A 27780-nucleotide genomic window follows, 5' to 3' on the forward strand; every position below is an offset into this window, starting at 1 on the left:
CTCTTCTGCTCAGCTGGTAAATCCTTGCTTATCCTTCCAGAATCATTTCCCATATTATTTCTTCTTGGCAGCCTTCACCTCTCATTCCCAGTTTCTTAAACAAACCCCCATCCTAACCCTGAGCACATTGTTTACACACCACTCTCCCTCATAGCTGTGTAGAGATGGCACCTTACCTTTGGGTTCCAACATCTAGTGCAAAACCTGGCCTTTGGAGGTCGCCACTGAGGCATTTCCTCATCTGCCAAGTGTGGAGATGCACTGCCTCCCCCAGGGTTTCCGTGATTAGTGCTCAAATGTAAGCTAACTGATCTGTTCACCACTCCTGACTCTGGGTAAAGGAGTGTAGGTAGCTTCAGGATCCAGATGGCCTGGGTTTGAATGCTGTGGGATGCGAGGCAAGTGACTGAGTCATCTGACTCTTGATTTCTTCTCTGTAAAATGGGGATATTGATAGTACCTACCCTATAGGGTTATACGAACACAAAGCAAGAACCACAACAAATGTCAAATATTATTGGTAATAATCATTTACTATCCTTTCTTCTTTCCAAGGGGCTCTCTGGGATTCAGCAGAGAGGTGGTCCGGTCACTGGTAAGTGTCCATGTGTGAGCCCTGTCCTGGGTGCTGGCCAAAAGGTGGAGATGGATGGGTTATATTGTCACGAGAAGCCAGACACAAGTTCTGTGTCCACTAATGAGCATATTCCATAAACATGGAAAGTTCAGAAATTCTAAAGAGTTAGGGAACAAATATCCCATAATCCTGCCATCCACAGGCAAATATTGCTAACATTCTTTGGTCTATTTCCTTCTAGTCTTTTTTCTAAGTGCTTGCCCACAAATTTGTGACCATACCCTATATATGCATATGTATAAGCATGTCCTCATTCATTAAAAAACTCTCCATTTTTAGTAGCCACATGATTGTCCCATAATTTACTTAATTGATCCCCTAACTGGACATTTAGGCACTCTCTGATTGTTGATGAGAATCTTTGCATCTGAAAGAGCCTTTGTTCATATTCCCATCACTTCATCTGGATGTCTTCCCTTCTTTTAAAACATTTTTGGCAAAGGAACCTCTCTAGCTGGCGGAGACACCCATTTCCCCATAGCTAGGCATCCATTTTTCCCATCATCAGGGATTTCTTCCCCCAGGCTGAGCTAAATCCTTGGAATTGGGACTTAATCCTGTTTCCCCTTCTCCGAGCATTGATGATGGACCCCAGCTGGACTTCTTTTTGCCTGGACGTGTCAGCTGGGAGGGTCAGTTTAGTTAGTCATCCGTGGATGGAGACCAAAAAGTGTCCGTGAAGCCAGGAGAAGTAGCTGAGGCCAAAGTTAATGGAGACAAAGTTGACTAGGACAAAGTGATGGAGGAAGAGAACTGTTGGCTGGCTTGGGTGAGCCAGCCTGAGATCTGCTTTCTATCTGTGGTGCTAAATAGTGACCTTCCTTCCTTCCTTCCAGACACCTAGAGAAATCATCACTAGGCAAAGGTATCCCAATCCCGCTGCCAGACTCAGTCACACTTTCTCCACTGTTTATACAGCAGCTCCTCCTATTACATGTGGATGGTGAAACCAGTGCTGACTGGGCCCCTGCCAGGTCCCATGCTAGACACCTTCCACAGTCATATTTGGGATCCAGTGTGGTACCATCAGAAGAACTTGGAATCAGGCAGATCTAGGATCAATCCCAACACAAGCACGTCCCAACAGTGTGACCATGTGGAAACCATTTACCCTCATGAGACTTGGTTTCCTGGCCTGTTATTTCAGTGTTTAATGGGACCAGCTTCCCAGGATCCTTGCGGAGACTATAGCCTACACTGGATGCATAAGGCACCAAGTCCCAGGCCTGCACAGAGCAAGGGCAGGAGAAATGTGACTTTCTCGTTCCATTCAATTCTCATTATATCTCACAGTCAAAAATGTCAATAAATGTAATCTATCTCATTGCCTTTTATAACCTCCAGCAACAGGGCGCTCATTAGTAAGTATGAATTTATAAGGTCCCATTACAAATAAGATACTGAGGCTCAGAGAGATTCCACCAGGAGTTTTCCCGGACAGACTGTCATCTCACAGATTTCATGTCTCAGAGAACCATCAGGATGTGTGTCTGGAGTGGAAGGGGCACCTGCCCCCCACCCCCCTTCCCTGCACCCTGCTTCATGCCCAACTGGGCCACTGGCCACCTCTGGCAAAGGAGACCAGAAATGACCTGCCACGTAAAAATGAGTTCCCAGCAGGCAACCAGAACCGGGACTCTGGCCATTGAAGTTTAGGGTATGAGGGCTGCCCTGGAGGGACACCACAACCGGCGGGTACTTTGCTGCCCCATCTTCTTAACCTCATAGCCTTCTCAAAGGGGCCGTCAGCATACCCACCCCTCTTTGCAGAGTTGGAAACTGAGGTTCACATGGTCAAGGTCAACTGCAGGTGTTTCAATCAGCGAACCGGGATTCCTAGCCAAGGCCACGTGCCCAGCTCATCCCAGACCCAAATGGGTCCAGGCAAGCCCTGCCCCGACCTTGCTACTGGGCAGAGGCCAGCAGCCCAGGAGGACGAAGGCCAAGTGCCTCGGCTCCCGAGGAGCTCAGAGCCCCTTCCTGCCCACCCCCAGCCTTCTCCTGGCTTTCCTTAAGCAGAATGTCGTTCCGTGCTCCCGCAGACACAACGCCCCGAGAAAATGCCATCGCCCTGGGGCCGCGGCCAAAGCAGGGACCTCTCCGGCGCGAGCGGACTTCCCAAATCCACCCCCACGCGGGCAGAGGGGACAACCCACGGACCCCGCGCCCCGAGCCCGGCTGTGACCCGGGGCTGCCTCCGTCCTTGCAGCGCCCCCTTGGCGCGCGCACGGCCCCCGCGGGTCACAGAGAAGGAAACTGAGGCTCGCAGGCGGAGAGAATCGTCCAAGGTCAGGCACAGTCCGCGAGCCGCGGCGGGGCCGAGCTCGCACTCGGGGTTAGGGTCACGGCGGCGGCGGGGACACCCCCCCCCAGCCGAGGCCCCGCGGGGAGGCTCGGCGGCCGCGTTACCTTGAGCGCCGCGCGGGGCGGCTCCGGCTTCGGCTCCAGGCTCCCGGCGTCCAGCGCCCGCGCCGGCTCCGCTCCGGGCAGGGATGGAGCGAGCGCCCCGCCCGCCCGCGCCCCGCGCCCGGCGCCCACTTCCTCGTCTCCGCCCCCAACTCGCTCCTCCTCGCTCGCAGCCGCTCCCGCCCACCCTCCCCGGCCCCTCCCGGGCTCCCTGCTCCCCGCTTTCTCTCCCTCTCCCCTGCCGCCTCCGTGCACAGCACACGGCTTTGCTCCCTCCCCGCAGGCCCTCTCCCCCACGCTCCCCTACTTTCTCCCAGACCTTCTTTCCTTCCCTCTCTCTCTGGCTCTGACGTGTCCCCCTTCGTCTTTCTTTCTGTCACACTACCCCTCTTCCCTTCATTCCCCCCCTCACTTGCAACCACTCCCCCACTCTCCTCAGCCCTGGCTGGGACCCAGATGCAGTTGTGAGATGGTAGCAGTGGAAGGGCACCCCCAGCTGTGGCCCAGGAATCAGGTGGCACCACTCAGCAGTGGGTGCCCAGCACTCTGCCACCTGGAATCAGGCTACAGGAGAGAAAGCACTCGTTTCTGGGAAAAAGCCTGGATAATTCTGAGATCAATGGAACTTCAGAAAACCCCAAACTGGGTTTGTTCTAGTTGGAAGAAGGGATGGAGGAAGAGAAGAGGTAGAGAAGAGGGTCTTAGGAAAGGGGCTTTTGGGTATGAAAACAGAGGCTCTCAGATGGGAAAACCCTTAAATGTCAAGATGTCAAGGCTGCTGTGCTAACCATGCAGACATGGATAGAGGTAACCTGGGTGCGCAGGATGGCCATGGGCTGTGCTAGGCCTGGACAGGAGAAGCAGGTGGTCACACAGGCTGCCCCTAATTGCTTGGGGAGCCTGATACAAAGAAGGAAGTTTTCATAGAAGCTTGGCAAAAGAGAGCAAAAAGATGCTGGCTCAGCTGAGCATACATGTCCGAGGTGTGCTAATGATGATTGACATATCACCCTAGGCCATTCTGTCACTATGGGCCTGGCCCTGTGTCTCCCAGGCTGAGATGCAGACTAAAGCCACAGCCCTCTGGAGCTCTGAGGTCACAGTTTCTGCAGGGCGGTGTGGTAGGCCAAGCATCCAAGTCATCTTGGAATGACAGCAAGAGCCTCCAAGCTCTTGCTAGATTCCATGTTTGCTCACCTACAATTTACAAAGCTGCATAGGTCATCTCTTAAAAAGTGTAAATCAGATCAAGCCTCTGTACTCCCTGCTCAAAACCCTCCCATGACTTCCTGTTGTAGTTAGAATCAAAATCCAAGCTTGCTATCACAGCCAACATGATCTGGCTTACCTCTCTGGTCTCATGTCTCACCACATTCTGCCTCACTCCACGTGCCTCAGCTATAGTCACTTCCTACTCATGCCCAGAATGGGCTGTGCTGGGCCATACCACAGACCATTTGCATTGGCAGTTCCTTCTTCTGAGGTTGTTCTTCCCCCACATCTTCCTGGCACCTCACACGTCAGAGAGGCCACAAGGCCTGATCATCTTACTTAAAGCAGTTACTCCCTCACTGCAGTGCGTTTCACATCATCCCTTTTTATTCTGATGAAAACACTCATCAGTATCTAGAATTATTTTGTTTTAATGCTTATTGTCTGCTTTATCTCACCAGAACGTAGCCGGTGGAGGAGTGGGAACCTTGTTTGTATGGTTCCCTGTGTCTCCCCAGAGCCTGTAACAGTAGCCGGCACATATTAATAAATGCCCAATAAATGTCGGTTGGATAAGTGAATGAAATAAATACTATAATGAAAATATTTAGAAAAAAGAAAAGTAGATTGACCCTGCCAGGGGAATAAAGATTGTCTTGTGATAGGAGTGGAAAAGAGGTGAGGGCCACAGAGCTGGAGGAAACAGCAGGGAGACAGATGCAGAGCGTCAGCTAACCTCGGGCATTCAGGGAGCACTGCCTGGTAGGCCAGACAGCAGAAATCATATGGCAGCAGGGAGGCTTTTGGGATACCTCAGGGATGGGGGTTTGGACTTGATCTTGTGAGCAATGGAAGCTGTGGCAGGTTTGGGGGCTGGGTGGCTGGAAAGGCTGGAGTGTGTATCCTGGAGAAGAAAAGGCTCTAGCAACCTCTGTCTCTATGAAGGGCTCTCTGAGGAAGCAGATGAGACACCAGCACTTGGACCAATGGTAGAAATAGAATGAGACAGATTTGGACTCTGTAAAGGATTTTTTTGTTTTAAGGATCTGAAAAGGGAAATTGGCTCTATGTGGGTGAGATTACTGTACACTCATATTCAGTGCCCCTCCCAGAGAAAGGATGCTATGACTGTGACCTGTTTAGCCACTGATGTATTGGTGAAGATGATTTGTGTCATTTCTATGCAGGAGGGTCTGGGACAGCAAGTGTCTTCTGTCATGAAACTGACTGGCTCTATTCAGGCAATGTTCAGAGACAGGCTAGTAGATCACACTGGGTGCCAGAGTGAAGTCCCAGAACCCCCACCCAGCTCCCAGTAGACATGTAATGTGATTGAGAGAGAAATTTGTTGTAGGCCATTTGGATCTGTGGAGTCACTTGATGTTGCAGGATAATCGTGGCCCCTCGGTGCTCTTCGCTGAGTCAGAGGTCCAGTCAAGCTGGTGTCAGCACTTCTTAGCTGTGACAAATTTTCAAATTTTCAACAATTTGGCCCAAGCTTCTCTGCAAATTCCCATCAAAAGGCAGAACCTGTGTCCCTTCTCATGAACTGGGGCCTGTCTCATGACTGGCTTTAACAGACCGAACCCAGAGGAAGTGGTGCTGTGCAGCTCTTGAGCCTGGGCCTATAAAGCCTTGGTGCTTCAGCTCTCACTGTCTGGGAAGAATGCTCTGAGACCACCAGGACATGAAGACATCTGGGATGAAGGACCACACACAGAGAGATGGCCAGCTCTCCCAGCTTTCACAGCCACATGGGTGGGCACAGGCAAGATCAGCAGAAGAGAATCCATTCCTATCTCTGAGACCATTTCCTTGACCATTAAATCAGCATAACAGTAACGTCTGCCTCAAAGAGTTTAGATGAGGCTCAGATGAAGAAAGAAACAGATATGAAATTCATTCATTCAATCAACGCATGTGGACTGGACCTACTATGTTTCAGGGGTTGGGTTAACTCTGGGAGACAGCAATGAATGAGATAGGCAAGGATCTGAAATGCGAGGAGGAAAAAGACAATGAGCAAGACAGAATTTCAGCTAAAGATAATTGCTAAGCACGGTAATATAATTGAGATTGACTGGGGGCAGTGCTTTGTTCAAGATGGTTGGAGAAGGATTTTCTTAGAGCATGGCATTTGAGCTGAGCCAGGCATACATGATGATGGGGGAGCAGCATCTCGTGTAGGAGGAGCGGTAAGTAAATGCCCCAAGGTAGGGAGAAGTTCATCATGGCTGAGTGCATGAGGGAGAGGGAAGATGTTTGGAGATGGTGTTGGTGCAAGCCCACAGTGAGGTGAGTGGATTCATCCTAAATGAAATGGAGCCAAGGAAGGATTTTAATAGGGAAGTGATACCCTTATACACTACAAAGCAAGTTATCACTCGATTTATTGCTGGAGTCCATTCAAGGTTGGTCATCCCATAGACTGGGATAACATTTGTAACCCCTTCTGGCTGTCAAACTTTCCAGTTCTGTATTAGATCTGAAAACCCTTTAGAAACTACTAAACACATAATCGTGGAGGAAGTCATCATTATAACTAAGAGCCTTCCCACCTTGCAAGAGGGCCTTGGGATCTGATAGCTTAAATTTTTTCCTTGCTCTGAATAGTCAATAAAAACCATCTTTCAAAGGAAATGGAAGAAGCTTTTCTGAGGAAACCCAAACCACTATTTGACCAAAATAGAAAAAAAAAAAAAGTGCCTTCTTTGGATGAGTAATCTCTGCCGAGTCTGACAGCTAAGAATTGAAAAAAAAAAAATGCAACAATTAAGATAACGAATGACATGGCATACTGATAACATTTACTGAAGTGGTCTGCGGAAAATTTCAGCAAAATCTACTGGGTTTTGTCATTATTATTTCTCGTCTCAATCCTGGGCTCGGGGGTGGCTCTGGGTTTGGGGTTGGGGGGATGTGTGGGGTTTACAGTTTCTTAGAATCATGTGCTCTGAGTCTTGAGAGAAGCTTTAGAAAGGTCTCAGGGCTAGGAGTCCCCTGATTGATGCAGTTGGTTCCTGCCCCCACCAGGGCCACTCCAGTGAGCCCGGACGTGGCTTTGTCTCCAAGATTATAGATGTCCCAGTTCTGGTTTCCAGGCTAGGAAGGAACACAATTTGTTGAATATCCACCATCTTCTGTAACTGTGCTGGATTTTTTACATACCTCATCTCAAATAATTTTCACCACAGCCCTGAGAGGTAGATACTATTATCACCTGCCCACCACCACCCCTTTATAGATGAGAAAACTGAAGCTCAGAAAGTCAGAGTTTTCTCAAAGGTCTCACAGCTAGCTGGAGAATTCACTTGACCAGTTCCAAAGCCCCATCTTTTAACCAGTCTTCTCTCTTGGTGCACCCCACTAGGAAAAAATAGAATGTTCTGTGGGAACCCAGTGTTGGAAATGATGCATTTAGCTTGGGTCTCCAGCCAGCCAGCCCACCCTATGGATTTTGGACTTACCAACCTCCATAATGGCATGAGCCAACTCCTTAAAATAAATCTTTCTATATCCACATCTTATTGCTTCTGTTTTTCTGGAGAAACTTGACTGGTACATAGAATAGGAGCTATTAGCCATTTCCTAAAGGAAGGATTTCCTAAGAGCAGCTGGAGGACGAGTTGGCTGATACAGGCAGCCCAGAGCTGGGACTCCAGTAAGAGCACAATGGCCCAGAAAGAAGGAAAAGCTAGGTTTTGGAATCATGCTCAGCTGACTCCTGGGAGCCTGGCTCTGGCTAGGTCATTAATCAGAGTCCCAGGAGGCAAGGAGTTTGAATCTGAAGGTCAGAAGGTGAATGTGGGGCCCCACCAAAGATGACTTGGGAAGCTCATTTCTGGTCTGCTGGCCGAAGGGGAAGTCTTTTGGGGGTGGGGAATGGTGAAAATTTTCCGTCCTATAACAGGAGAGACGGGAGGTACACCTTCCCCTGTTTGTTTGGCTACTTCCTGCTTTTGATCCTGCAGTGGAGGCGGCCATGTTGTGACCATGAGGGGAAAAAGATGAGCACTGCAAAGAAATGGACTCAAAACCTAATATTACAGGGCTTCTGGACCAACTTGTTCACTTGTGAGAATAAGCCCCCTCTCCCTTCAGTCAGGGTTTCTATGATTTACACCTGAACACATTCTGATTCGAGGACAAAGTACAGGAACAGGCAGTATAATGACACCATCCCTAATTTGTTGTCCTTTGACAGTATAGTGACACAGTTTTCCTCTGCTTGGACATTTCTCCTCTTTATTCTCCAACTGCTCCTGGGCCACGCGTAGGTAATATTTTCTGTGGAAGGTCAACCTTAAGTTCCCAGGCTGGGTCCCACATTACTCTTCAGAGCCTTCCTCGCCTGGTGTACCTTCACAAGATAGGTGTTTGTTTGAGAGGGAGCCGCTGATATTTGCCTCCCTCAGCAGGCTTCCACTTTGGTCTCATTTGCCCCAATCTACCACATGGCCACCCTTAGCTACAAGGGAGGCTTGCAAAGTGACCATGTTGCCCCTCTGGCCTCCACAGTGGGAGGCAGGCAAGGAGAAGAGGGCTAGGAATGGGAGTGCTGGGTTGGCCATGAAGCAGCATCTGCCACAAAAGGCAAAATATTAAGTTCTTGATGTTTGAACCATGTATTATTTGTCTTTTTTTTCCTCTATGGAAATACTTTTATTTTTTTGTTTTTTACTCATTCTAAAAGTAACAAAGCTTGTAGTAAAATTTCAAACCATATGGGTTAAGTGAGTTTCCTGAAATGTTATTCCTCCAGAGATAATCCTATGAATAATTTGATATGTATCTCATTCTAGACTTTTATCTATGCATAAAAATATTTTTTAGGCATTTATTTGTAGAAAAAGAAAGAAAGAAAGAAAGAAAGAAAGAAAGAAAGAAAGAAAGAAAGAAAGAAAGAAAGTGTTTTTTGTAAGAACACAAAGCAACTCCATAAACAGATCACCGCCTTGCTGTATGAAAAATTGACACCACACATCCCCACTCTCTGGTCACTTCCTTCACTCCTCACTCCCTGGGGACCCACAAGAGGATATTGCTTCTCTCTGCCCATCTACTCCACTTTCTTCTCCTTCTTTACTGAGTAGCTCCTCCACTTAGAGAAAAAAGCTTCCTCCTTGCTTTCTTCTAGTTTCCAAAAGAAAATATATCTGTTACAAGAATGTGAATTAATGTAGATGTGAAGGAAGTCACATGTCATAGTGCCACCTCCACCCCATCCCTTCTCTCAGAATATTGGCAAGGAACTGTATGATGTACATCCTTCTAGTTTTCTGGCTCTGTGGATGATGATGACAATGAAAGCTCCTAGTTTCTGAGCACTTAGCATGTTCCTAACATGGTTCTAAGATAATGCGTGCTTTAATCCTCATTAAAACAACCATTTGAAGATTATATGGTTATTTCTCACTTTAGAAGTAAGGAAATTGAGGTTAAGGGATTTACTCAAAGACATATGGCTAATAATGTCAGAGCCAGGATTCAAACCCAGGCAGTTTGAATTTCATACACACAGACATGCACATACATGTGCGTGCATGCACACACACACACACTATAAACATAAATTTTAAAATAAAGGTTTTTTTAAAAAAAGATTTTTATTTGTTTGACAGAACACAAGCAGGGGGAGTATCAGGCAGAGGCAGAGGGAGAAGCAGGCTCCCCATGAAGGAGGGAGCCAGATGTGGGACTCAATCCCAGGACCCTGAGATCCTGGATGAGCCAAAGGCAGATACTTAACCGACTGAGCCACCCAGGTGCCCCTAAAATACAGTTTTTTATTACATAAAGACCCAGTAATTTTCTACATCTTTTTCTGTACATAAAGATTTACCTGACTCTTTTAAATTCCTAAATGATATTCCATTATATGGATGAACTATACTTTTTTTTAGCCCATTTCCTATTGGTGGACAGTTAGTTGTTTGCAGTTTGTGGCTTTGCCACCTGTCTCACGAGACTAATTTGAGGCTTTAGCTCTGTGGCAGTGACTCTGGCCTTGCCCCAAGGTGATCATTCTGTTCATCTTTCCCCCACCTGACCACAAGCTCTGTAACTCACTCATTCCTTCATTCAGATCTTCAAGAGAAAGGATCTGATGGGTCTCAGGCCAGCGAATGATCACATATGACTCCAGAGGCTGGAGGGATGGCAGGCCCTTCAGAGTGGGGGCCAGTGTGGGGGGCCAGCAACCTGCCTGGCACTCTTTGATTCTTTTTCTGGGATTGCTGTTCATGACCTTTTCCTGTTTTTCTAGGAGAGTTTTTTTTTTCTTCCTTGCAGCCTTATAAGAGTCCCTTAAATATCAAGCTTTGTCCGTGCTGTGTATATGCTTCCTCATCTTGTTCTTTGTGCCTCTGCCTTGTGCCACAAGGGGGTTTTAAACTGCAATGTGGTTAGATCAGCCGCCTTTTCTTGTAGTACTATTGGCCCTCCTGTCCTGCTGAGAAAGGCCTTTCTCAACTCAAGGTTATAAACCTTTCCCTCCCTTTATTGTCTCTATGACTTCTTCAGTTTTTGTCTCACATTTAAATATCTGATCCAGGACAGCCTGGGTAGCTCAGCAGTTTAGCGCCGCCTTCAGCCCAGGGTGTGATCCTGGAGACCTGGGATCAAGTTCCGTGTCAGGCTCCCTGCGTGGAGCCTGCTTCTCCCTCTGCCTGTGTCTCTGCCTCTGTGTGTGTGTGTGTGTGTGTATCTCTCATGAATAAATAAATAAAATTTAAAATAAATAAATATGTGATCCATTTCCCTTCGTTTTGTCTATTGCGTTTATGGATTTGTCTTGTATTTAAATATCTAAATCCATTTCAAACTTGTTTTAAAAATCAGGTTAATAATCTCTCAAATAACTATCTCAACACAATTGCTTGACTATGCTACCTTTTCCTTACTGATCTGCGATGTCTGGATGTCCTATCATATCACATTATGAGCAGAGACATTAAGAGTTGGACAGACGTGGGTTCAGGCTCTGCCCCACCAACCATTGGCTTGTGGCCTTGAGCAGATTAATATCTCTGGGCTTATGCTTCTTTATGTGTAAAGTAGGGATCATCAGGGTTCCTGAGTCACAGGATTACTAGGGGATGTAATCATGCAGCACACACAAAGTATTCAGTAAACATCCTTATGATTACTATCTCCTAAGCTCCCCCACCTTCAAGAGCCTCTGTCTGGGCCCTCACTATTCCCTCTGCCCCAGAGCCACACCATTTACATGGTTCTACTTCTATGGTATATTTCATATCCATTAGACTGTAAACTTCCTGAGGACAAGGATGGTGTCTAGATCTTTAGCACCTGGTATATAACAGGTGCTCAATAAATATCCACAAAAAGAATGAATGAGTAGTGTGAGCTCCTCTCCTTACTTCATTTTTTAAAAACATTTTCTTGGCTACTCTTGAGCATTTGTTCTTCCAAATTAATTTCAATCAATTTGCCAAGATCTTCTCCCAGGCACTAACGGAATTTTTATTGGCTTTAGAACAAATTAATGGGTCCATGTGAGGAGCATCAACCTTCCAATCTCAGGAATGCGATCCACAGACCCTTCACCCGGTGCTCCTGCTTTGTTGTGCCATACAAAGCTGCATCATGTCCTTGCCATAGGCCTGGCCTTCTTGCTTGAAGTTTATTCTTGGATATTGTGCTTTACTCTTGCTCTTTGGAAGGGTGTCTTTCTCTATTAGAGTGACTGAGCACTTAGAATCTTGAGTCGGACTTCCTCTTGCTGGCTTCTGTGGTTCAGAGCACTGGCTTTGAAGCCTAGCAGATAAGGGTGCTAAACCACTTCGTAAGTGTGTGACCTTGACAAATCATCCAACCACCCTGAGTCTCAGTTTCCTGGTCTTTGACAAGAGATGAAGTAGTGTCTGTTCCATGGGTGTACTGTAAACATTAAGTAAGATATTATAGGTAAAGCCTTTAGGGTGTTGCCTGGTACTATGGCAAATATGCACTAAATGTCTGCTATTATGATTACTTAGTAATATTACTGACATAAATATTTTATGACTCTAAGCAATGTCCTACCATGCTGCTTGTATTATTATTGCTATACGCAAAAAATATTTCTACTCCCTTTCCCTACCTCATCTCTTTGGCAGCTGAGGGACCTTTCTGTTCGCTGAATATGCGTGTTCAGTCCTCAGCCTAATCTTTTTTCAGATTCTTGAAGTTGATATTGTTGGTCAATGGAGATGCTGGAGGAGAGTGAGATTGCTCTGCATAAGACCCCACTGGAGACAGGAGACAGGAGATCTTGGGCAGGATGAGGAGGATATGAGAGAGAGATTCTGGGGAGGGAGAAAGAGAGAGAGAGAGAGAGAGAATGTTCATGAGATATACCAGGTGATGGGAAAGGAGGGCAGAAACAATGTGTCAAATGTCATGGGGATTTAGGATGGAAATCCCACTCCTTCTTAACTCCTCCACCCCTACACACCCTCATGACTATAACCATGTGTTTTTTCCAATACCATCAAGGTGGGTGTCCTACAAGTCAACTCAATTCTGACACACTGTCTTCTAAAGATAGCATCAAATCCCACAAGTGAAAGGCTCAGTCCCACAGGACTCTCCTCGCCCACTTCAGATACCAATCACAAGACCAAATTGCCACCCTTGCTCCTGGACTGACCAGCTGTAGACTAGAGGTTCCTACCACACCCTCCTTGGGTTTAGTAATTTGCCAGAGCTCACAGCACTCAGAGAAATATTTTACTTACTAGATTACTTTTTTTAAATCAAAGGATGTAATTCAGGAATAGCCAGATGGAAGAGGTATGATATAAGGCATAAGGCAAGGTATGTGGGAAGGGCTCAGAGCTTCAGAGGGCCCATATGCCCTCTCCAAGTGTGCCACTCACTCCAGGTGTCTGTGTGCTCACAAACTTGGAAGCTCCCCAAACCCTGTCCTTTTGGATTTTTATATAAGGCTTCATTACATGAGCATGATTGAATAGATCATTGGCCACTGGGGACAGATTCTGCCTCCAGCCTCCCTCCTCTGTGGGAGAGTAAGGGGTTGGGGGTGGGATCAAAAGTTCCAACCCTGCAATCACATGGACACAGACCCAACCCCACTACTTTGCACTCCTGGCAGCACTGCCCCTTGACTGAACACAATGAGAGGCCTGAGGCAAAGGAGCTCTATAATATGGTGGGTCTTTGGGGGTGAAGAGAGGGCCCAGAGGGACAAAGGGGATTCTCTGCCACTGCAAGGCCACAGTATCTCCAAGAGAATGATGACAAGCTTCTGTTCCAGGCTTTTTGTGAGGGTGCCATTTGTACTAATTTATTTACTCCCCACCTAAGCTCTCTAAAGTATATACTTCTTTCTCCTTAGTGAACCAGAGGCCTAAAGAAAACAATAAACTTCCAAATATATTTCCAACTTCTTCTCTTAATAAATTCCTACTAGATTTTCTCAAAACCTGAACCCGGTGCCCAGATTTCTCAAAACCCTTTTTTCCCATCCTGGCTGATGTCTTGCCAGGTAAAGCATAACCTCTCCTCTCTGATTCTACTCCAGCCCAGCTCCAAATAGAGGGACCTTTCCTCAGCAGAATTTTCCAGCACAAAGGAATATCTTTCCCCAGAGGGCCTGCAGATTCAGCTGGAGTCCCCACAAAGACTAGATGAAAGATATCCTATTTGAATATTTACTATGTAATACAACATTGAGGTAAGTATATATACCTACATAATAAGTTCATTTCACTCTCATAGTTACATAGGTTATCATCCCTGATTTACAGGTGAGGAAATTGGGGCTTGGAGAGGGGAAGACCCTGGCTTAGAGTTATATACAGGACAACCATATACAGCTGCTCAGGCTGTGTACTGCAAACTCCAGGCAGTGATATTCATAAACTGTGTGAATTAGCTAGTAGAAGCCAGTGTCAGGATCTGAACTTGAGATTTCTGGCTACACAGTACATGCTCTCAATCACTGTGCCATGTGCCTTTTCAGAAAAGAAGAGCTGTGAGATCTTAGAGACCTCCTTACCCAGAGGTTACAAACAGTCGCATCCAGCCTGTTTTATTTGTCTGGCAGGTTGAAGTTGATGTTTACAAGTTAGAAGATTTCACCTAAAAATCCAGACTTCTGTCTTCTCAAACATCAGACACTGGGTTAATTCTCATAAAGCAGCACTGGATAGGAACTGAGGAGTGTCTTGACAGGGTATGAGTTCTCTACTTCACTGAAGTCCCCACACTTCCTGTGGTCTTAGACACTTGTGCACTGCACTCATGTACGTCATCACCTCCAGGGCCTCATGGTCACTGGGCTACAGGAGTCCTTGCCTTCTAGGTACCCACCAAACAAAGCATGCCTCCCTGCCATGGCTCATGTGGCTTCTTCCCCAGGGATGCTGTCCCCTTTTCTCCCCAGAGAAATTCCTACTCATTCCTTGAGCTTTGGCCTGATGAGCTTCTGATTGTCCCTCAAGTATTACAATGAGCAATTTACTTGTCCCCTCCCCGGGTGATAGACATCCTGAAGCCCAAGAAGGTGTCTTTGATCTGTGTGTCCCCAGTGCCCAGCATGATGCCTGGCCCAGGGTCTACCTGACACTAATCCACACTTATTCCTTATTCTGTCTGCCTCCATTTTCACCCTTCTTCCTACAAGCAAAAAAATGAGGGTCAGAAAGGACATGCAACTTGTCCCAGAGCACACAACACAGGCCTGCTGTTCCAGAAAACAAGGGGATGGAAATACATGACCAGTAAGGTCTTTTTCTACTCTACTCTACTGGTCATGTATTTCCACCCCCTTGTTTTCTGGAACAGCAGGCCGGAGGGAGTGGCAGCTGGCTCAAGGCCCCCCTACTGGTCTTCTCCCATTACTCACAGTCTCTTTTCCATGTTCAAATCCTGGCTCCTGGCTTGCCCATAGTAGAAGCATGAGCCCCCTTGCCTGGGCTTTTCCCTTCCAAACTCAGCAGAAAGGACACCTCCTCCCAGGAGGTCCTCAGATTCAACTGCACGTGGGGGACAGAAGCATCTGCTAGGCTGTCGGTGACATTCCTCCTGAGCTCTGTTTCCTAGCAGAGTCCAGGAGCATTTCTGGATTTCTGCAATGTCTAATGTCTAATGCCATTGCTGGATTAGGCAAGAATGGAAGGTGGGGACCCTGGGCATTTCTCAATTTCCTCACATCCCTGAGCTCAAAGAAAGGAACGCCTCCTGGATCTATTTTAGAGTTGCTGATGGTAGCGTGGAAGAAAAGCGCAGTCCCAGGGCTAGGGGTGGTCCCTTGGCCCAACCTCACTGCTATCCTTATTAGTCTATCCCTACTTCTGGTCCCAGGACCTCAAGCACAGCTGGGTGCCCTCAAGTGAAGGCTATTCATAGATCCTGAGAGGTCTGGGCTCACAGGCAGCCAGCTAGGGCCTGCCTCGTTCATCCCTCCTTGCAGGGGTGCAACTTCTTTCCAGAGCCAGCTTTATTGATTTTCCAGCACTTCCACAGGAAGTGCTCCAAACTGCAATTTGCACTGTCCTTGCTCAGTTTCCTTTGGCAATCCACAGCCTCCCAGTCCCCTTCTGATTCTGTTCACCATTCACTGAGCTCTTATCAGAACAACACAAACACCACAAAGCAAATTAGCTATAGAGTGTGCTAAGATACTACAGTAAAGGAATATATGATGTTTCCTATTGAAAAAAAGGAAGTAACAGATTTTGCCTTCTGAACAATGCACTATCCTGCAACCATTAGCGTGCTGATACTTCTAGTGACTGGGATAGAAAGATGCTCAAGATATGCAGTGTTCAAAGGTCACCAACCAAAGACCGCCAGAAGCACACCTGTAGCCAAAAGATAGGCTTATTTGGCTTGCTGCAGCAAAGGGAAATGCACCCCAGGGGAAGCACAAGGGTAGGGTTTGGGTGGGAGAGTTTCTTAGAGAGTTTGGGTTTGACCGGGATGATTCTTCAGTGGCATTAAGGAAGTGGGTTCGGTTTGAATATTGTCAAGGGGCAAGGGCAATTCAGTCGTTGGATATCTTAATGCCTTTTATTTTTGAGGCAGTAAAAAACTGTCAGTCATTCACACGAGTCAAAGGAGGGGGTATTTAGTAACTTTTGGGGCCTCTGAATGGCATTGTCTCTGTCTGATCCAAAACACAGGTGCAGCATGGCCCAGTCTGAGCCCCAGGCCACTGAAGCTCCGTTTGTATTCTGTGAGCATTGAACATCATTTATGGTCAAATGGGAACAGCACAGTCTGGCAGGCGGCAGAGCAACTTTTTATTTCTCACTGACAATAGAAAAAGGGAACTGGTTTCAAAGGTTAGGAAAGGGGGCGTGCCTTGGCGGCACAGTTGGTTAAACATCTAACCCTTGGTTTTAGCTCAGGTCATGATCTTAGGGTTGTGAGATTGAGCCTCGTGTGGACCCTCGTGTTGGGCTTGGCACTCAGCACAGAGTCTGCTTGGGAATCTCTCCCTCTCCCTCTGTCCCTCCCTCTGTGCTCTCTCCCTAAAATAAATAAATCAATCTTTTTAAAAAAAGGTTAGGAAAGTATCCACAAATACATAATATAGAAGTGTGATATGTTTGTATGATAGAAATTAATGATTTATTAATAGCGTTTTGCTTTACTTTATTTTGTAGTTGACAGGTTTTGGCCTTTGTGGTAATTTTAAGATCTGTAAATTTCACATAAAAATAAGAATTTATGGCTTTGACTGAAAAATAACAGGAAGATTTGGCAACATTGGGCTTGAGCACTTTTCTAAAGTAAAATACATCAGCGTACTCTGGGGAAAAAAAAGGTGTTGAAACTCCCAAACCCTGTGCTCTGATATTTCAAATTAAGAAATCTCAGTGGGATGGGGCACCTGGCTGGCTTAGTGGGTAGAGCATAGGACTCTTGATTTCGGGGTTGTAAGTTTGAGCTCCATGTTGGGTGTAGAGATTGCTTTAAAAAGAAGAAAGAAATCTCAGTGGGAGGCCCCTGGCCTGGATGTGCTAGTAATACCCAGAGAAGAATTAATTCATCTGTAGGGGAAGGAAAATCTGTGTTTCTGGGAAGAGCAGAGCTCATGTGGCTGAAAGCTGCTCTGGATCCAGCCATCTTGGCTTGGGGTGGTGCTTCAGAAGGAAGAGCTGACTGTGTAGTAGTATGTGCCCCCAAGAGAGCTGAAATTTGGTGCCATGCATGGGAGGGGTCAGAGCAGCCAGGATGAGTTGCTACAGTAGACAAGCTCTCACAGGACAGTGCGAGGCCGCCATTAACAGGGACGCCTGGTGCAGTAACACAAGCAGCAGACTGGTGGATGATTAACACCACTTCTCTCTCCCCATGGTGGTTAGAAGCAGGACTCCTGTCCCATCTTATAGCACTTGACCTCTTCTCCCTGCTCCAGTCACACAGGTCTTGCTGTTTCATGAATATGCTAAGCTCATTCCTACCTCAGAGCCTTTGCACTTGTTGCTTTCCTGGCCTAAAATATTCTTCCCTGAGCTCTTCATATGGCTGGATGCTTCCCATCGTGTAGACCCTCCCTGACTACTCTAAATGAGCAGCCCCTCCCCCTTCCTATCACTCTCTCTTTCCCATTACCCTGCTATATTTTCTTCTTGGTGTATACTACTCTTTGAAATGTTCCTGTTAACTTATTTATTTGCCCATTGGCACAACACGGCTACTGACCTTCCATTTATTGTTTATCTCTGTTCACTGGAATCCAAGTTCCATGTCTGTCTGGCTTGTTCATTGCCAAACTGCCAGTGTATATAGAATAGTGCCTAGCACAACCTGTCGAATAAAAGGTGATTGATTACATTAACCCTTTTACTGAGGGCCAGCTCACAGATTGACCTGGGGTGGAAGGATCAGTAGCTGTGTTATGCCTGTGGAACCCTGAACTTGTAGTTAACTCTGCCTCTGCCATTTTTCATCTGAATGTTTTGAGCCTTGGTTTTCTCTTCTTTAAAAGACATGCAATGAGTTAACCCTACAGGATACTGACCCACTCCTAGGGGGAGGGTGTGTGTTTATAAAATCTGGAGTTGTGGGGTACCTAAGTTAGTAGCTTCCAGAAGCAGACAGAAAGTCAAAAAAGCAAAAAAATTTTAAGCTGCTATGGACCCAGAACTAAGAGGCATCTTTGTCTTGGACTCACTTTCCTGGAAGCAGGCTTTGTGCCAGTGGATCCCTTGGGGAATGATGGGAGGACCTGGCCTGAATGGTGCCCATGGGCAGAAGTGGGGAAAGAGGGTGTGAGGAGAGCCGGGAAGCTGAGCAAGACTAGGCACTAGCAGTGAGAGCTCCCAAGGGCAAGACGCCCTGGAGGGTGAGAGGGAGGTTTTGGACATTCAGAAGACTTAGCCCTTGCCGGTTTCCCCAGTTTCAATTTTTTTTTTTTAAGATTTATTTATGTACTCATGACAGACACACACAGAGAGAGGCAGAGACACTGGCATCTCTTCGCAGGAGCCCGATGTGGGACTCAATTCCAGGACCCCGGGATCACGACCTGAGCTGAAGGCAGACGCCCAACGGCTGAGCCACCCAGGCGTCCCTCCCCAGTTTCAGTTCTTGTTCTGTTCTGGGAAGACTGGCTTAACTCCTCTGGGCAGACTCAGTTGCTCCTTCTCCACTGCTCTCATTAAATTTTGCTCATACATCTGTGAATTCCACAATCAGGTTGTATTGATATTATTTATTCATGTATTTGCTCCTGTTCTAAACCCTAAACTCTTGGCAGGAAGGAACTGTGAATTTTCAACTTACGTCCCCAGGCAGCTTTAGGCAGGACTCCTTCTCCGGTGCTCCCACTGAATATGGCCCACATATCGGTGACGGCAATTATCAGGCCGACTGGGATTATTTATTCTCTTGAGTACTTCTTGGTTGACCTACAGGGCAGGGGTCGTATATTTTCATCTTCGTGTCCTTAGCTCTTAGCATCTAGAGTAGACATTCAGCAATAGTTTGCCAATGAGAAAAGAAGAGTAAGGATTGCCTGGGGAATTCCCATCTCCACATGCGCCCAGTGGATGGACAGAGTTATTGCTTTGTGCATGAAACCTCCCCTTGTGACCTTAGGTTGGAAGGACTTGCAGGACTCACCGCCAAGGTAGGGTTTTGTCTCTCTCTTGAGGAACTTACCTTCTTTCTTTGAGGCAGTAAGAGTCAACAGAAGGACCATATAGAAGAGTGTCACCTGCAGGGCTCTAACATTCACAGGCAGTAGATCATGCAACCCCCACGGCAGCTGTCTCTGATTCATAGGGGGAGCTATCAAGCTCAAAGGTGGGGGTGAGTCACGATTGGAACCCTTGTCCCAGAGAGGCCAGAACCAGGAGAACCCAGAACTAGGGCCCCTGCCTAACAGGCAATAGGCTTACCTGTGACCTTGCCCGCTGATCTTATCTGCCTATAGCCAGGTGTCAGCCACAAAGTGGCATTCCCTCTGTGACACATGCGAAATGCAGTTTTAGGGGGCCCAGGAGAGCCAGAAGAAACCCTGGACCTTGACTAGCAAGCACCCCATCATCTCCCAGTGGTGCCCCAGACCCGGCATCTGTGACTGCAGCCTGTCCTCGGCCCCCGCCTCCAAGGCTTCCTGGTCTCCCTGGCAGCCTTTTGTCTCACCCCTGGGGATGTTCTCAAAGCTCAGATCCAATCTGGTGTGACCCCAAGGTCTTCCAGCCTTCTGTTGGGCTCTTTTTCCTGGATCTGCCTCTTTCCTCACTTTCCCAAACCTGCCAGGTGGCAACTTTCAGCAACGGCATGGGCTGAGTTCCCTGTCGTTGCAGATATTTGAGCCAAGGCTGGTGGGGGGCTTTCTTTGTGACTCTGGGGCCTGCAATTCTAGAAGCCCCCTTATTTCTGACAAGCCCTACTGAGGGAACAGTGTAGGTCCTCAAACTGACCGATGTTTCTTTAGAAGCCATGTGATAGTGGGCAAGCTATTCACTGATCTCCCTGTATAGAGGGGATGTAGACCTTACAGGTTAATTGTGAAGATGAAATGGGAGGAGTTTTGTGAAACCCCCAGTGCAGTGTTGGGCACACACACAGTGGTTGTTGCTCTGCCATTGGGGCCACAGGTAGACCTGCTGCCTTGTGTGAGAGCCCTGGCCATGGGTCTGAATGGAAATACTTGAGGGTGGGCAGGAAGCCCACTGGGAGGACTCCTTACTCTCCCTCATTTTTATATTCACTTGGTGGGGGATTTCTTGTTCCCCAAATATTCCTTCCTTGCATTCTAGTTGGGAGAGAGGTAACGACATCAAAACAGGTAACTTTCACCACAGTGTCCCATACGGTAATTCGATGATGTGTCAGGCAGAGGGAGTAGGGGCTGGCTGCTTTGGGAAGGGGGCTAGGGGAGGATTTCAAACTGCAGAAACCACCTCTGGCTAGCTCATGCTGATCAGGAACCAAATAGGGCACTGTGTGGCTGGCTGGATCTATATGTATTAGACAACAAGACTTGGAAAGGGGGCGGGACCGAAGTGAGACCTGAGCCAGACCAGCCACAGCACAGTCAGCCTAGGAAGCCTCCTGGCTTCCTCCTGGCACCCTCTCTCCTGCCCTGTTGGTTCCAGACCAGGACTTGATTGTTCTCACCACTGTAGATAGTTTCTGTTGTCCCATTGGAATGGTGGAGGCTAGATCACATGCTCGCTCCACGGTTCCCAGGGGTCAGGAGAGAGAAGGAGAGAGTAGAAATTCACCCTTCTTTGACCTTCTTTGATGTGAAGGCTGGTCTGTTGCTGAGTAGCCAAGAAATGATAAGTGTCCAAAGAGTCGACATCTGGTTTGAAGTCTGAATGATAAAGAACCAGTCGCAAGAAACAAACAAACAAAAAAAAATGGGGGGAATGGGCATTCTAGATAAAAGAACAGCAAGTACAAAGGCCCTGGGCAGGAATGAGCTTGATTTGTTTAGGAATGAAAAGCAGGCCATATGATGGGAGAGCAGTGAGTGAAGGGGAGACCAGAAAGATAGATGGGAAGGGGAGCTACCCTACTTTGCAAAGCTGCCACTGCCACAAAGTCCCTCCTCTTCCACCTCCTGCCTCCCCAAGCTCAGTAGAGCCTGCTTCCTGAATTTCCTCCACATCTGAGTTGCATTATCTTATGAACACATATTTTCCATCTAATCTGGCAGTTATTTAAGGGCAGGGATGACTCTGAGAGCCCCCTAGAGGGTTATATAACAGGGTTATATTTTCATTTCTATGTCTCAGGACCCAGAGACAGCTTGGCACCAGAAAGGTCTTTGGATTGGCTGGATGATTTAATCAGCTGGTACAGGGACAGAGCATGTTAGTAATGCAGGAACCTGTGTCAAGAAGCACTAACGTTTCTAGCTTCTAGTTCTAACTTCTAGTACTTTATGTACATCTTATACCAACCAAGCAATCTGAGTACCCTCTCAGGCTATATGTGCTTATCAGGAAGTTCTTAGTATTACAATGGTTGCTCAGAGTTTGGTGATCAGATGCCCTAATTCTTGCAATGTGGTGGACAGTGGGGATTGCCTGTCCCACAGTCATTGCCCCTCCTCCTTGTTATGGAAGCCCCAGGTATTCATAGCTGGCCACAGGTCTAACCCCTGAAGGAGAAGCATGCTTGGTGTAAGCTCATCGTGTGATCTGGTAATCTACTGCTTAGTAACAAATTACCTCAAAACTCAGAAACAATAACTATCATCTTATTATCTCACATAATTTCTGCAGGTCAGGGATTTAGGAAGGCTTTGACTGGGTGGTTCTGGCAGTTGTAGTCAAATGTGGCTGGAGCTGGAATATCATAGGGGCTAGAACAGTTGGGGCTGGCCAGGTACCTCTCTGTCTTCATGTAGGGCCTCTCCATTGAGCATCTCTACATAGGGCTAGTTGGGCCTCCCCACGATATGGTGGCCTCAGGGTGGTAGGCCTGGGACGGCTGCTCAGGGCTTCAGCACACATGCTGCAGTGAACCAGGTAGAAGCTGAATCTCCTTTTATGGCCTAGCCTTAGAAGTCTCATGGTATCACTTCTGCTGAGTCCTACTTTTCAACAAGTTCTTAAGGTTGGCTAAAATTCACAGGGACTTGCCCCTTGATGAAGAGGGTGCTGAGAATATACAGATACACCTGGAAACAACCACATCATGTCATCCCCACTCTTTTGCCTCTGGTTGGGCTAGGGTTGGTCATGTGATCCATTTCTGGCCAGAGAGACTTAGAGACTACTGAAGGTTTCTGGGGAAATTGTTTACATCTCTGATTTTGAGAGAGGGGAAACGAGGGTCAGGAAGACTTCCCGAAGGTGACATGGTCGGTCGGGTGCAGAGCCGGGGTTTCCAGGTCTGACTGAGTCAGAGTCCGACAGAGCCTTCTGCCCTGGGGTGTTCTATAATGATTCTTACTCAGCCCTTGTTTCCATAGAGACCGAGCCTGTTGAGACACCGGAGACCTATAACTTTTCCATGTCTCATGCTTCCTGGTGTCACCCTTTCTCAGTCATCCACCCCTGTTAATTCCATCCTGCTATATCCTCCCAAAGCTGCCTGCACCCTACCCCCCAGGCCACCTCCCTGCCCTCACCAGGGTCACTGCATCCTCTTTAGAATGGTCTTCCTGGATGCCTAGGTGGCTCAGGGGTTGAGCATCTGCCTTTGGCTCAGGTCATGATCCCAGGGTCCTGGGATGGAGTCCTGCATCGGGCTCCCTGCATGGAGCCTGCTTCTCTCTCTGCCTGTGTCTCTGCCTCTCTCTCTCTCTTTCTCTTTCTCAAATAAATAAATAAAATCTTAAAAAAAAAATGGCCTTCCTGTGTCCAATCATGGTCCCTGTAGTCCAGGTAATTCTTTCTAAAGCATAAACGCTTTACAGCACTCCAGTGGCTTCTCAGTGCGTCTGGAGGAAGCTCCCTGCTGAGCCTCCCCCCACCTGGGGAGGGGCCCTGAGCCCCGTGGAGCCCTCCTCTGCCATCAAAGCCTGACCCCCACTGCCCAGGGCCTTTTTGTGTTCTCGCTGCCCCAAGGCAGCACCCACCCCACCAAGGCCTCCCTTCCCAGCCTCCATCTTGTCTTTGTCTCCTGTCTTGTAACTTGATGCTACAGAACTGTTCAGTTTGTAACTCCGTGTTACTTTTTGAGTATTTTTCAAGCCCTGTCCCCTTCACTGAGGCCGTGAGCCCCATGCGGGCAGCGAGGCACTGTGGACTCGTGGTCAGAGAGATAAGGCTCTGGCCTCATTCCAAGTTCATAGCCCCATTTGCTTCTGCTTGTCAGCCTTTCACAGCTTCTTTCTGCCTTGCTTGCCCGGTCTGTAGAGAGGTGTTGATGAGTGACCCCTCCTCCCTGGGTTGCTATGAAAGTTCAGTGAAGCAATTCCATGTGATAATATTAGAGCAGAGCCTGGGCATCAGGCTGCACCTGCCCCTCCCATCTGCCGTGGAGGGCTTCCTACTGAGTGCTCCCTCAGGACGTGCTGGCTGAGGAGCAAACGGCTGTTCTCCCTTGCCCCCCATCATAGCCCTGTGACGTGGGAAGGCGGGATTATTGTTCTCATTTTGCCAGGAAGAAAACAGAGGCAACAGAGTTGGGGACCAGCCTGCCTGGGGCACACAGCAAGTCAGGAACAGACAGAGGAGTCACACTCGAGGCTCTTGGCTCCCGCTCAGATCTCTGACCACTACCCATCAGAGGATGGATGAGGCCCTGGGGAAACCCAGCAGGATCCCCGGCCAGTCAGCAGCAAAGCACCAGGGACTTGAGCTATCTCCTCCTATGGGGTCAAGGTTAGAGTTCTAATGCCTATCAAGATGTTCTCACCAGGCATAGAGCCAGCTGGGTGATTAGGAGGCGTCTGGTCCAGCTGCAGATGTCCTTGGGGACAGAGAGACGTCGGGGCAGGGGTGGAGGGGCATGCAGGCCCCGGATCGAGAGGCACACCACACTCAGACCCAGATCCCTAGCACTCTCTGAGCGCCCACTGGGTGCCCGGCCCTGTGTTGAGAGTGCCTGCCTGGGCCGCGGTACTGGCCTCCCCTTCTACAGGGGGTGAGCTTCTAAAATAGAGATCTAACCTCATTTCTCCTCTGCCAACAGCTTTTCCAAGGCTTTCCACCCCCTTCCCCCCAAATTCCTGGGCCTGGCATTTAAGGCCCCTTTCCTTATCCATATCTCTCCGAAATTCCGTCTTTACTCCTCTATTCATTTCTTGCCCATCTCCTTTCTCCACGCTTAAAGCCCTGCAGCTTGTTCACTGTTGTAACTGCAGAGCCTCGCACAGCACCTGTAGTTTTCTGGTGCACAATGGATGAATGAATAAATGCATGAACAGTCTGGCTCCAGCGGCCTGTCTAACCCCATCTCCCAATGATGGTGTCCCCACCCTGTCCCTATCCTGGATTTTATATTCCAACAATCCCAAGCCCCTCCAAGTCCCCAACAAGGTTCTCTTGTGCTTCTGTGTCTTGGCACATACTGTTTTCCATGCAGAACACCTTCTTTTCCTGGCTTCCTGATTCTCTCTTATTCATCCACAAAGTCTCAGCTCTTTCTCTTCAGCTTCCAGGTGCACCCCTCCATTCTTCCATGGCCTCTTTCTTACTGCTTTGGGAATTAATGACACCCTGGATCATGAGCGACTTGAGGACTCCATGTCTGATTCACTTCTGAACCCTAGAATCTGGCCAGTCTTGGACATAGCAGACATTTAGCAAATGCTTGCTGAAAGATTAATTGACTTAATGCCTATACACCCTAAGAGTTCGAGATCCTTTGTTTTTGGGAAATGTGCTTACCGGTGGTGAGCTGCAAGGATGCTGCTCAATCCCAGGCATGGAGTTAGGTGCTCCAGCTCTTCATTTTAGGACATGGAGTTTGACAGACCTGGGTGTGAATCTTGGCCTTGCTATGTACCCACAGTAACAGGTCTCCCAATACTCTGTGCTTTAATTTTTCCACTTGCAAATAGGGATAATAATAGGATCTCCATTGGGAGGCTGAAAGAGTTTAGTAGACAGTCCTCATAAAACACTTGGCAAAAAGCCTGGCATACAGTAGGTGCTCAATAAATTCCTGGTACCATTACTATTGTTGCTGTTATCTTGATGCCATGTCTTGCACTTCATCCTGTTCCACTAACTCAGTTACAACTCTACAGAGTAAACTTTGTGAGAAAAACATGAAGTGCAAGCACTAAGTCAGATTGTTTTTGCTCTTTGGCTGTAAAGGTAAAGGTCAGGGACATAACTTCTGCCTGTGGTTTTGATTTGAGGGCTAGGAAGTCAGGATCTCCAAACTGAGGTGGTGGGGATAGGGGTAGCTGGGAGCGATCCAGGGACTACATCTCTGCGACGCTTATCTCAGTCCAGTAAAAGATAAGGGGCCAGATCACTAGGACCTGTCTAACCCTGGCAACTGGTAGGCAAGGAGGCCCCACTATGAAACAGCACAAATGGGACCCACCTCTCTTATCAAGACCAAAGAGCTCACAAAGCAAAACAGAGGCCCTTTGTGAACTCAGAAAACTAATTAGCAATCACCTGCTCTGTGGCTGCAGTTTTCACATATATGAACTTTCTAGATTTTCCCAGCTTCCCAGTGAATCATAGAACCTGTAGAGGAGACTGTTGGGGCTTGCCAAACAGCAGAGACATCCCCTAGAAATCCTTGCAGCCATGTGATGACTGTGTCCAGTAGCTTGTGAGTGGAGGTGATATGGGCCACTCCTGGGCCAAGGCGACAGACAGCCAGTATACCTCCTCCCTCTTCTATTCCCATGGCCCTAGTGATCATGGGGACCATGTGTTCTAAATGACATGGTTACAGGACAGAGCAGTGCTATGGATGAGGATGTGAGCAAGAATGAACCTGTGTGAGTGCTCGCTTCGGCAGCACATATACTAAAATTGGAACGATACAGAGAAGATTAGCATGGCCCCTGCGCAAGGATGACACACAAATTCGTGAAGCGTTCCATATTTAAAAAAAAAAAAAAAAAAAAAAAAGAATGAACCTGTGTTATGTTAGGAGGTGTTTCTTACTGTAGCAAAGCCTAGCTGAACCCTGACTACTAGAGGATATGTTTCTGTTTTCCAGATGAGAAAATATAACCTTCTGGATCTGAAATGACATGCTCAAAGCCAACCAACTAGGAAATGGTAGGGCTGGAAATGTGCCATCGGCCACTGGACTTCTATTTTTTAGGTCTCTGAGCCAGATTCTGGGTTTGTCAGGCTCAGGATCTGAAGTTGGGATGAGCCAAGAAAGCACAGCAAAGAGTCTTGGGCAGTGTCTGGGTGAGATGGGGAATCTGGGCAAATCCAAGAGATGATATAAGCAAGTGAGGAGCCTCAGCCTTAGCCTAGGAAGGGGAGTGTAGGGAAGACCTGTGAGTACCTACAGGTGAACAGAATGAATCCATATATAGCTGAAAGACGAGCCCAGCCCCTGGAGAGGTCATTTCCAGGAACAAGATATATCCCGGGTCAAAAACAATAAATTCAGAGCCTGGCAAATTCAATCAAAGCTTTGGGGAGGAGAGAGGAGAGACGCTTCCCAGTGGAGGTGTGGTAAAATAGAGAATATATCTGGTTTTTGTCTAGGCAGAGGGAACTCCAAAAACCTTTAGAATTGCCACTAAAACCTTTTTAGTGAAAAGAGTGTTTTTGTCATGCTAAGAGGTGACTCTAAGTGGGCCCCTAAATATCTTCAGGATGGGGGCTAGTCACCAGAAATACCACCTTTGTGATTAGAAAATTGGAACTTTAAGCCAGCCTGACATCTAGGGGTAGAGGGTTGGAGGTGTTGGAGATTGAGTTCAATTATGTGACCAGTGATTTATTTAATCATGCTTACATAATGAAGCCCCAATAAAAGCGCTGACATTATGGCATGGTGGAGCTTTCTGGTTGGTGAACATATTGATGTGCTGACCAGGTGATGTGTCTGGGTTCCATAAATTGAAGGCATAGAAGCTCTGCCTCTATGTTCTCTCCCTCTTCAGACCTTGCTTGTCCTGTGTCTCTTCACTGGCTGCTGCTAATCGATATCCTTTATATTAAACCTGTAATCATAAGTCTAGCACTTTCAATGAGTTCTGAGAGTTATTCTAGAGAATTACCAAGCCTGAGGGAATCATGGGAAACTGCATATTTATAGTCAGCTGGTCAGATATGTGGGTGGCCCCTGAGATTTGTGATTGGCATTTCAGGTGGGGGCAGTCTTGTAGAAGACTGAGCTTTAAGCCTGTGAAAATTGACACTAACTCCAGGACATCCAGTTGATATTAGAACATTGGAGATAAGCGTGGCTGCAACTATTAGTCTAACTAGAGGGAGGGTTTGAGTAGAAGGGTTGTGTGCAAGGAGCCTAGATTCAGTGTGTCAGTGTCTCCATCCAGAGATGCCAGTATTCACTCCTTTTGGTGGGTCTTCTTTGCATTGACAATGAAAGGACTTATGCCGAGATAAAGGATTCTAAGTATTGGGGCCATCCAATCTCTCTCTGTACTTTTCTTATAAAATCATGATCACCATCACCAC

The 27780-nt window shown here is 47.5% G+C and overlaps 1 protein-coding gene, 1 long non-coding RNA gene and 1 other non-coding gene across 12 annotated transcripts in view; 1 reads left to right on the forward strand and 2 right to left on the reverse strand.

The window, feature by feature from the left end:
* HRH2 (histamine receptor H2) overlaps nt 1-3173 on the reverse strand; it is a 72381-nt gene extending 69208 nt beyond the window's left edge. For all 9 annotated transcript variants that reach the window (XR_012029747.1, XR_012029748.1, XM_072824092.1 and 6 more), the window contains exon 1: nt 3047-3173. The gene's annotated coding sequence lies outside the window, so the exon portion shown is untranslated. The remainder of the gene's footprint in view (nt 1-3046) is intronic.
* Nucleotides 3174-9879: 6706 nt separating this feature from the next.
* Nucleotides 9880-22611, reverse strand: LOC140631550 (uncharacterized). Of its 2 annotated transcripts, XR_012029093.1 has the most exons (5): nt 22086-22611; nt 20971-21062; nt 19019-19195; nt 12360-12564; nt 9880-12157 (listed from the first exon to the last, which is right to left on the reverse strand). It is a non-coding gene; the product is annotated as an uncharacterized lncRNA (long non-coding RNA). The 2 variants fall into 2 exon arrangements; XR_012029092.1 differs by having other exon boundaries at nt 19019-21062.
* A 3504-nt stretch (nt 22612-26115) lies between these two features.
* LOC140632838 (U6 spliceosomal RNA) lies at nt 26116-26222 on the forward strand. Its single transcript, XR_012030506.1, has one exon. It is a non-coding gene; the product is annotated as a U6 spliceosomal RNA (small nuclear RNA).
* The last annotated feature ends 1558 nt before the right edge of the window (nt 26223-27780 follow it).

This window comes from Canis lupus, chromosome 4 (assembly GCF_048164855.1).
Source record: "Canis lupus baileyi chromosome 4, mCanLup2.hap1, whole genome shotgun sequence".
Lineage (NCBI taxonomy): Eukaryota > Metazoa > Chordata > Mammalia > Carnivora > Canidae > Canis > Canis lupus.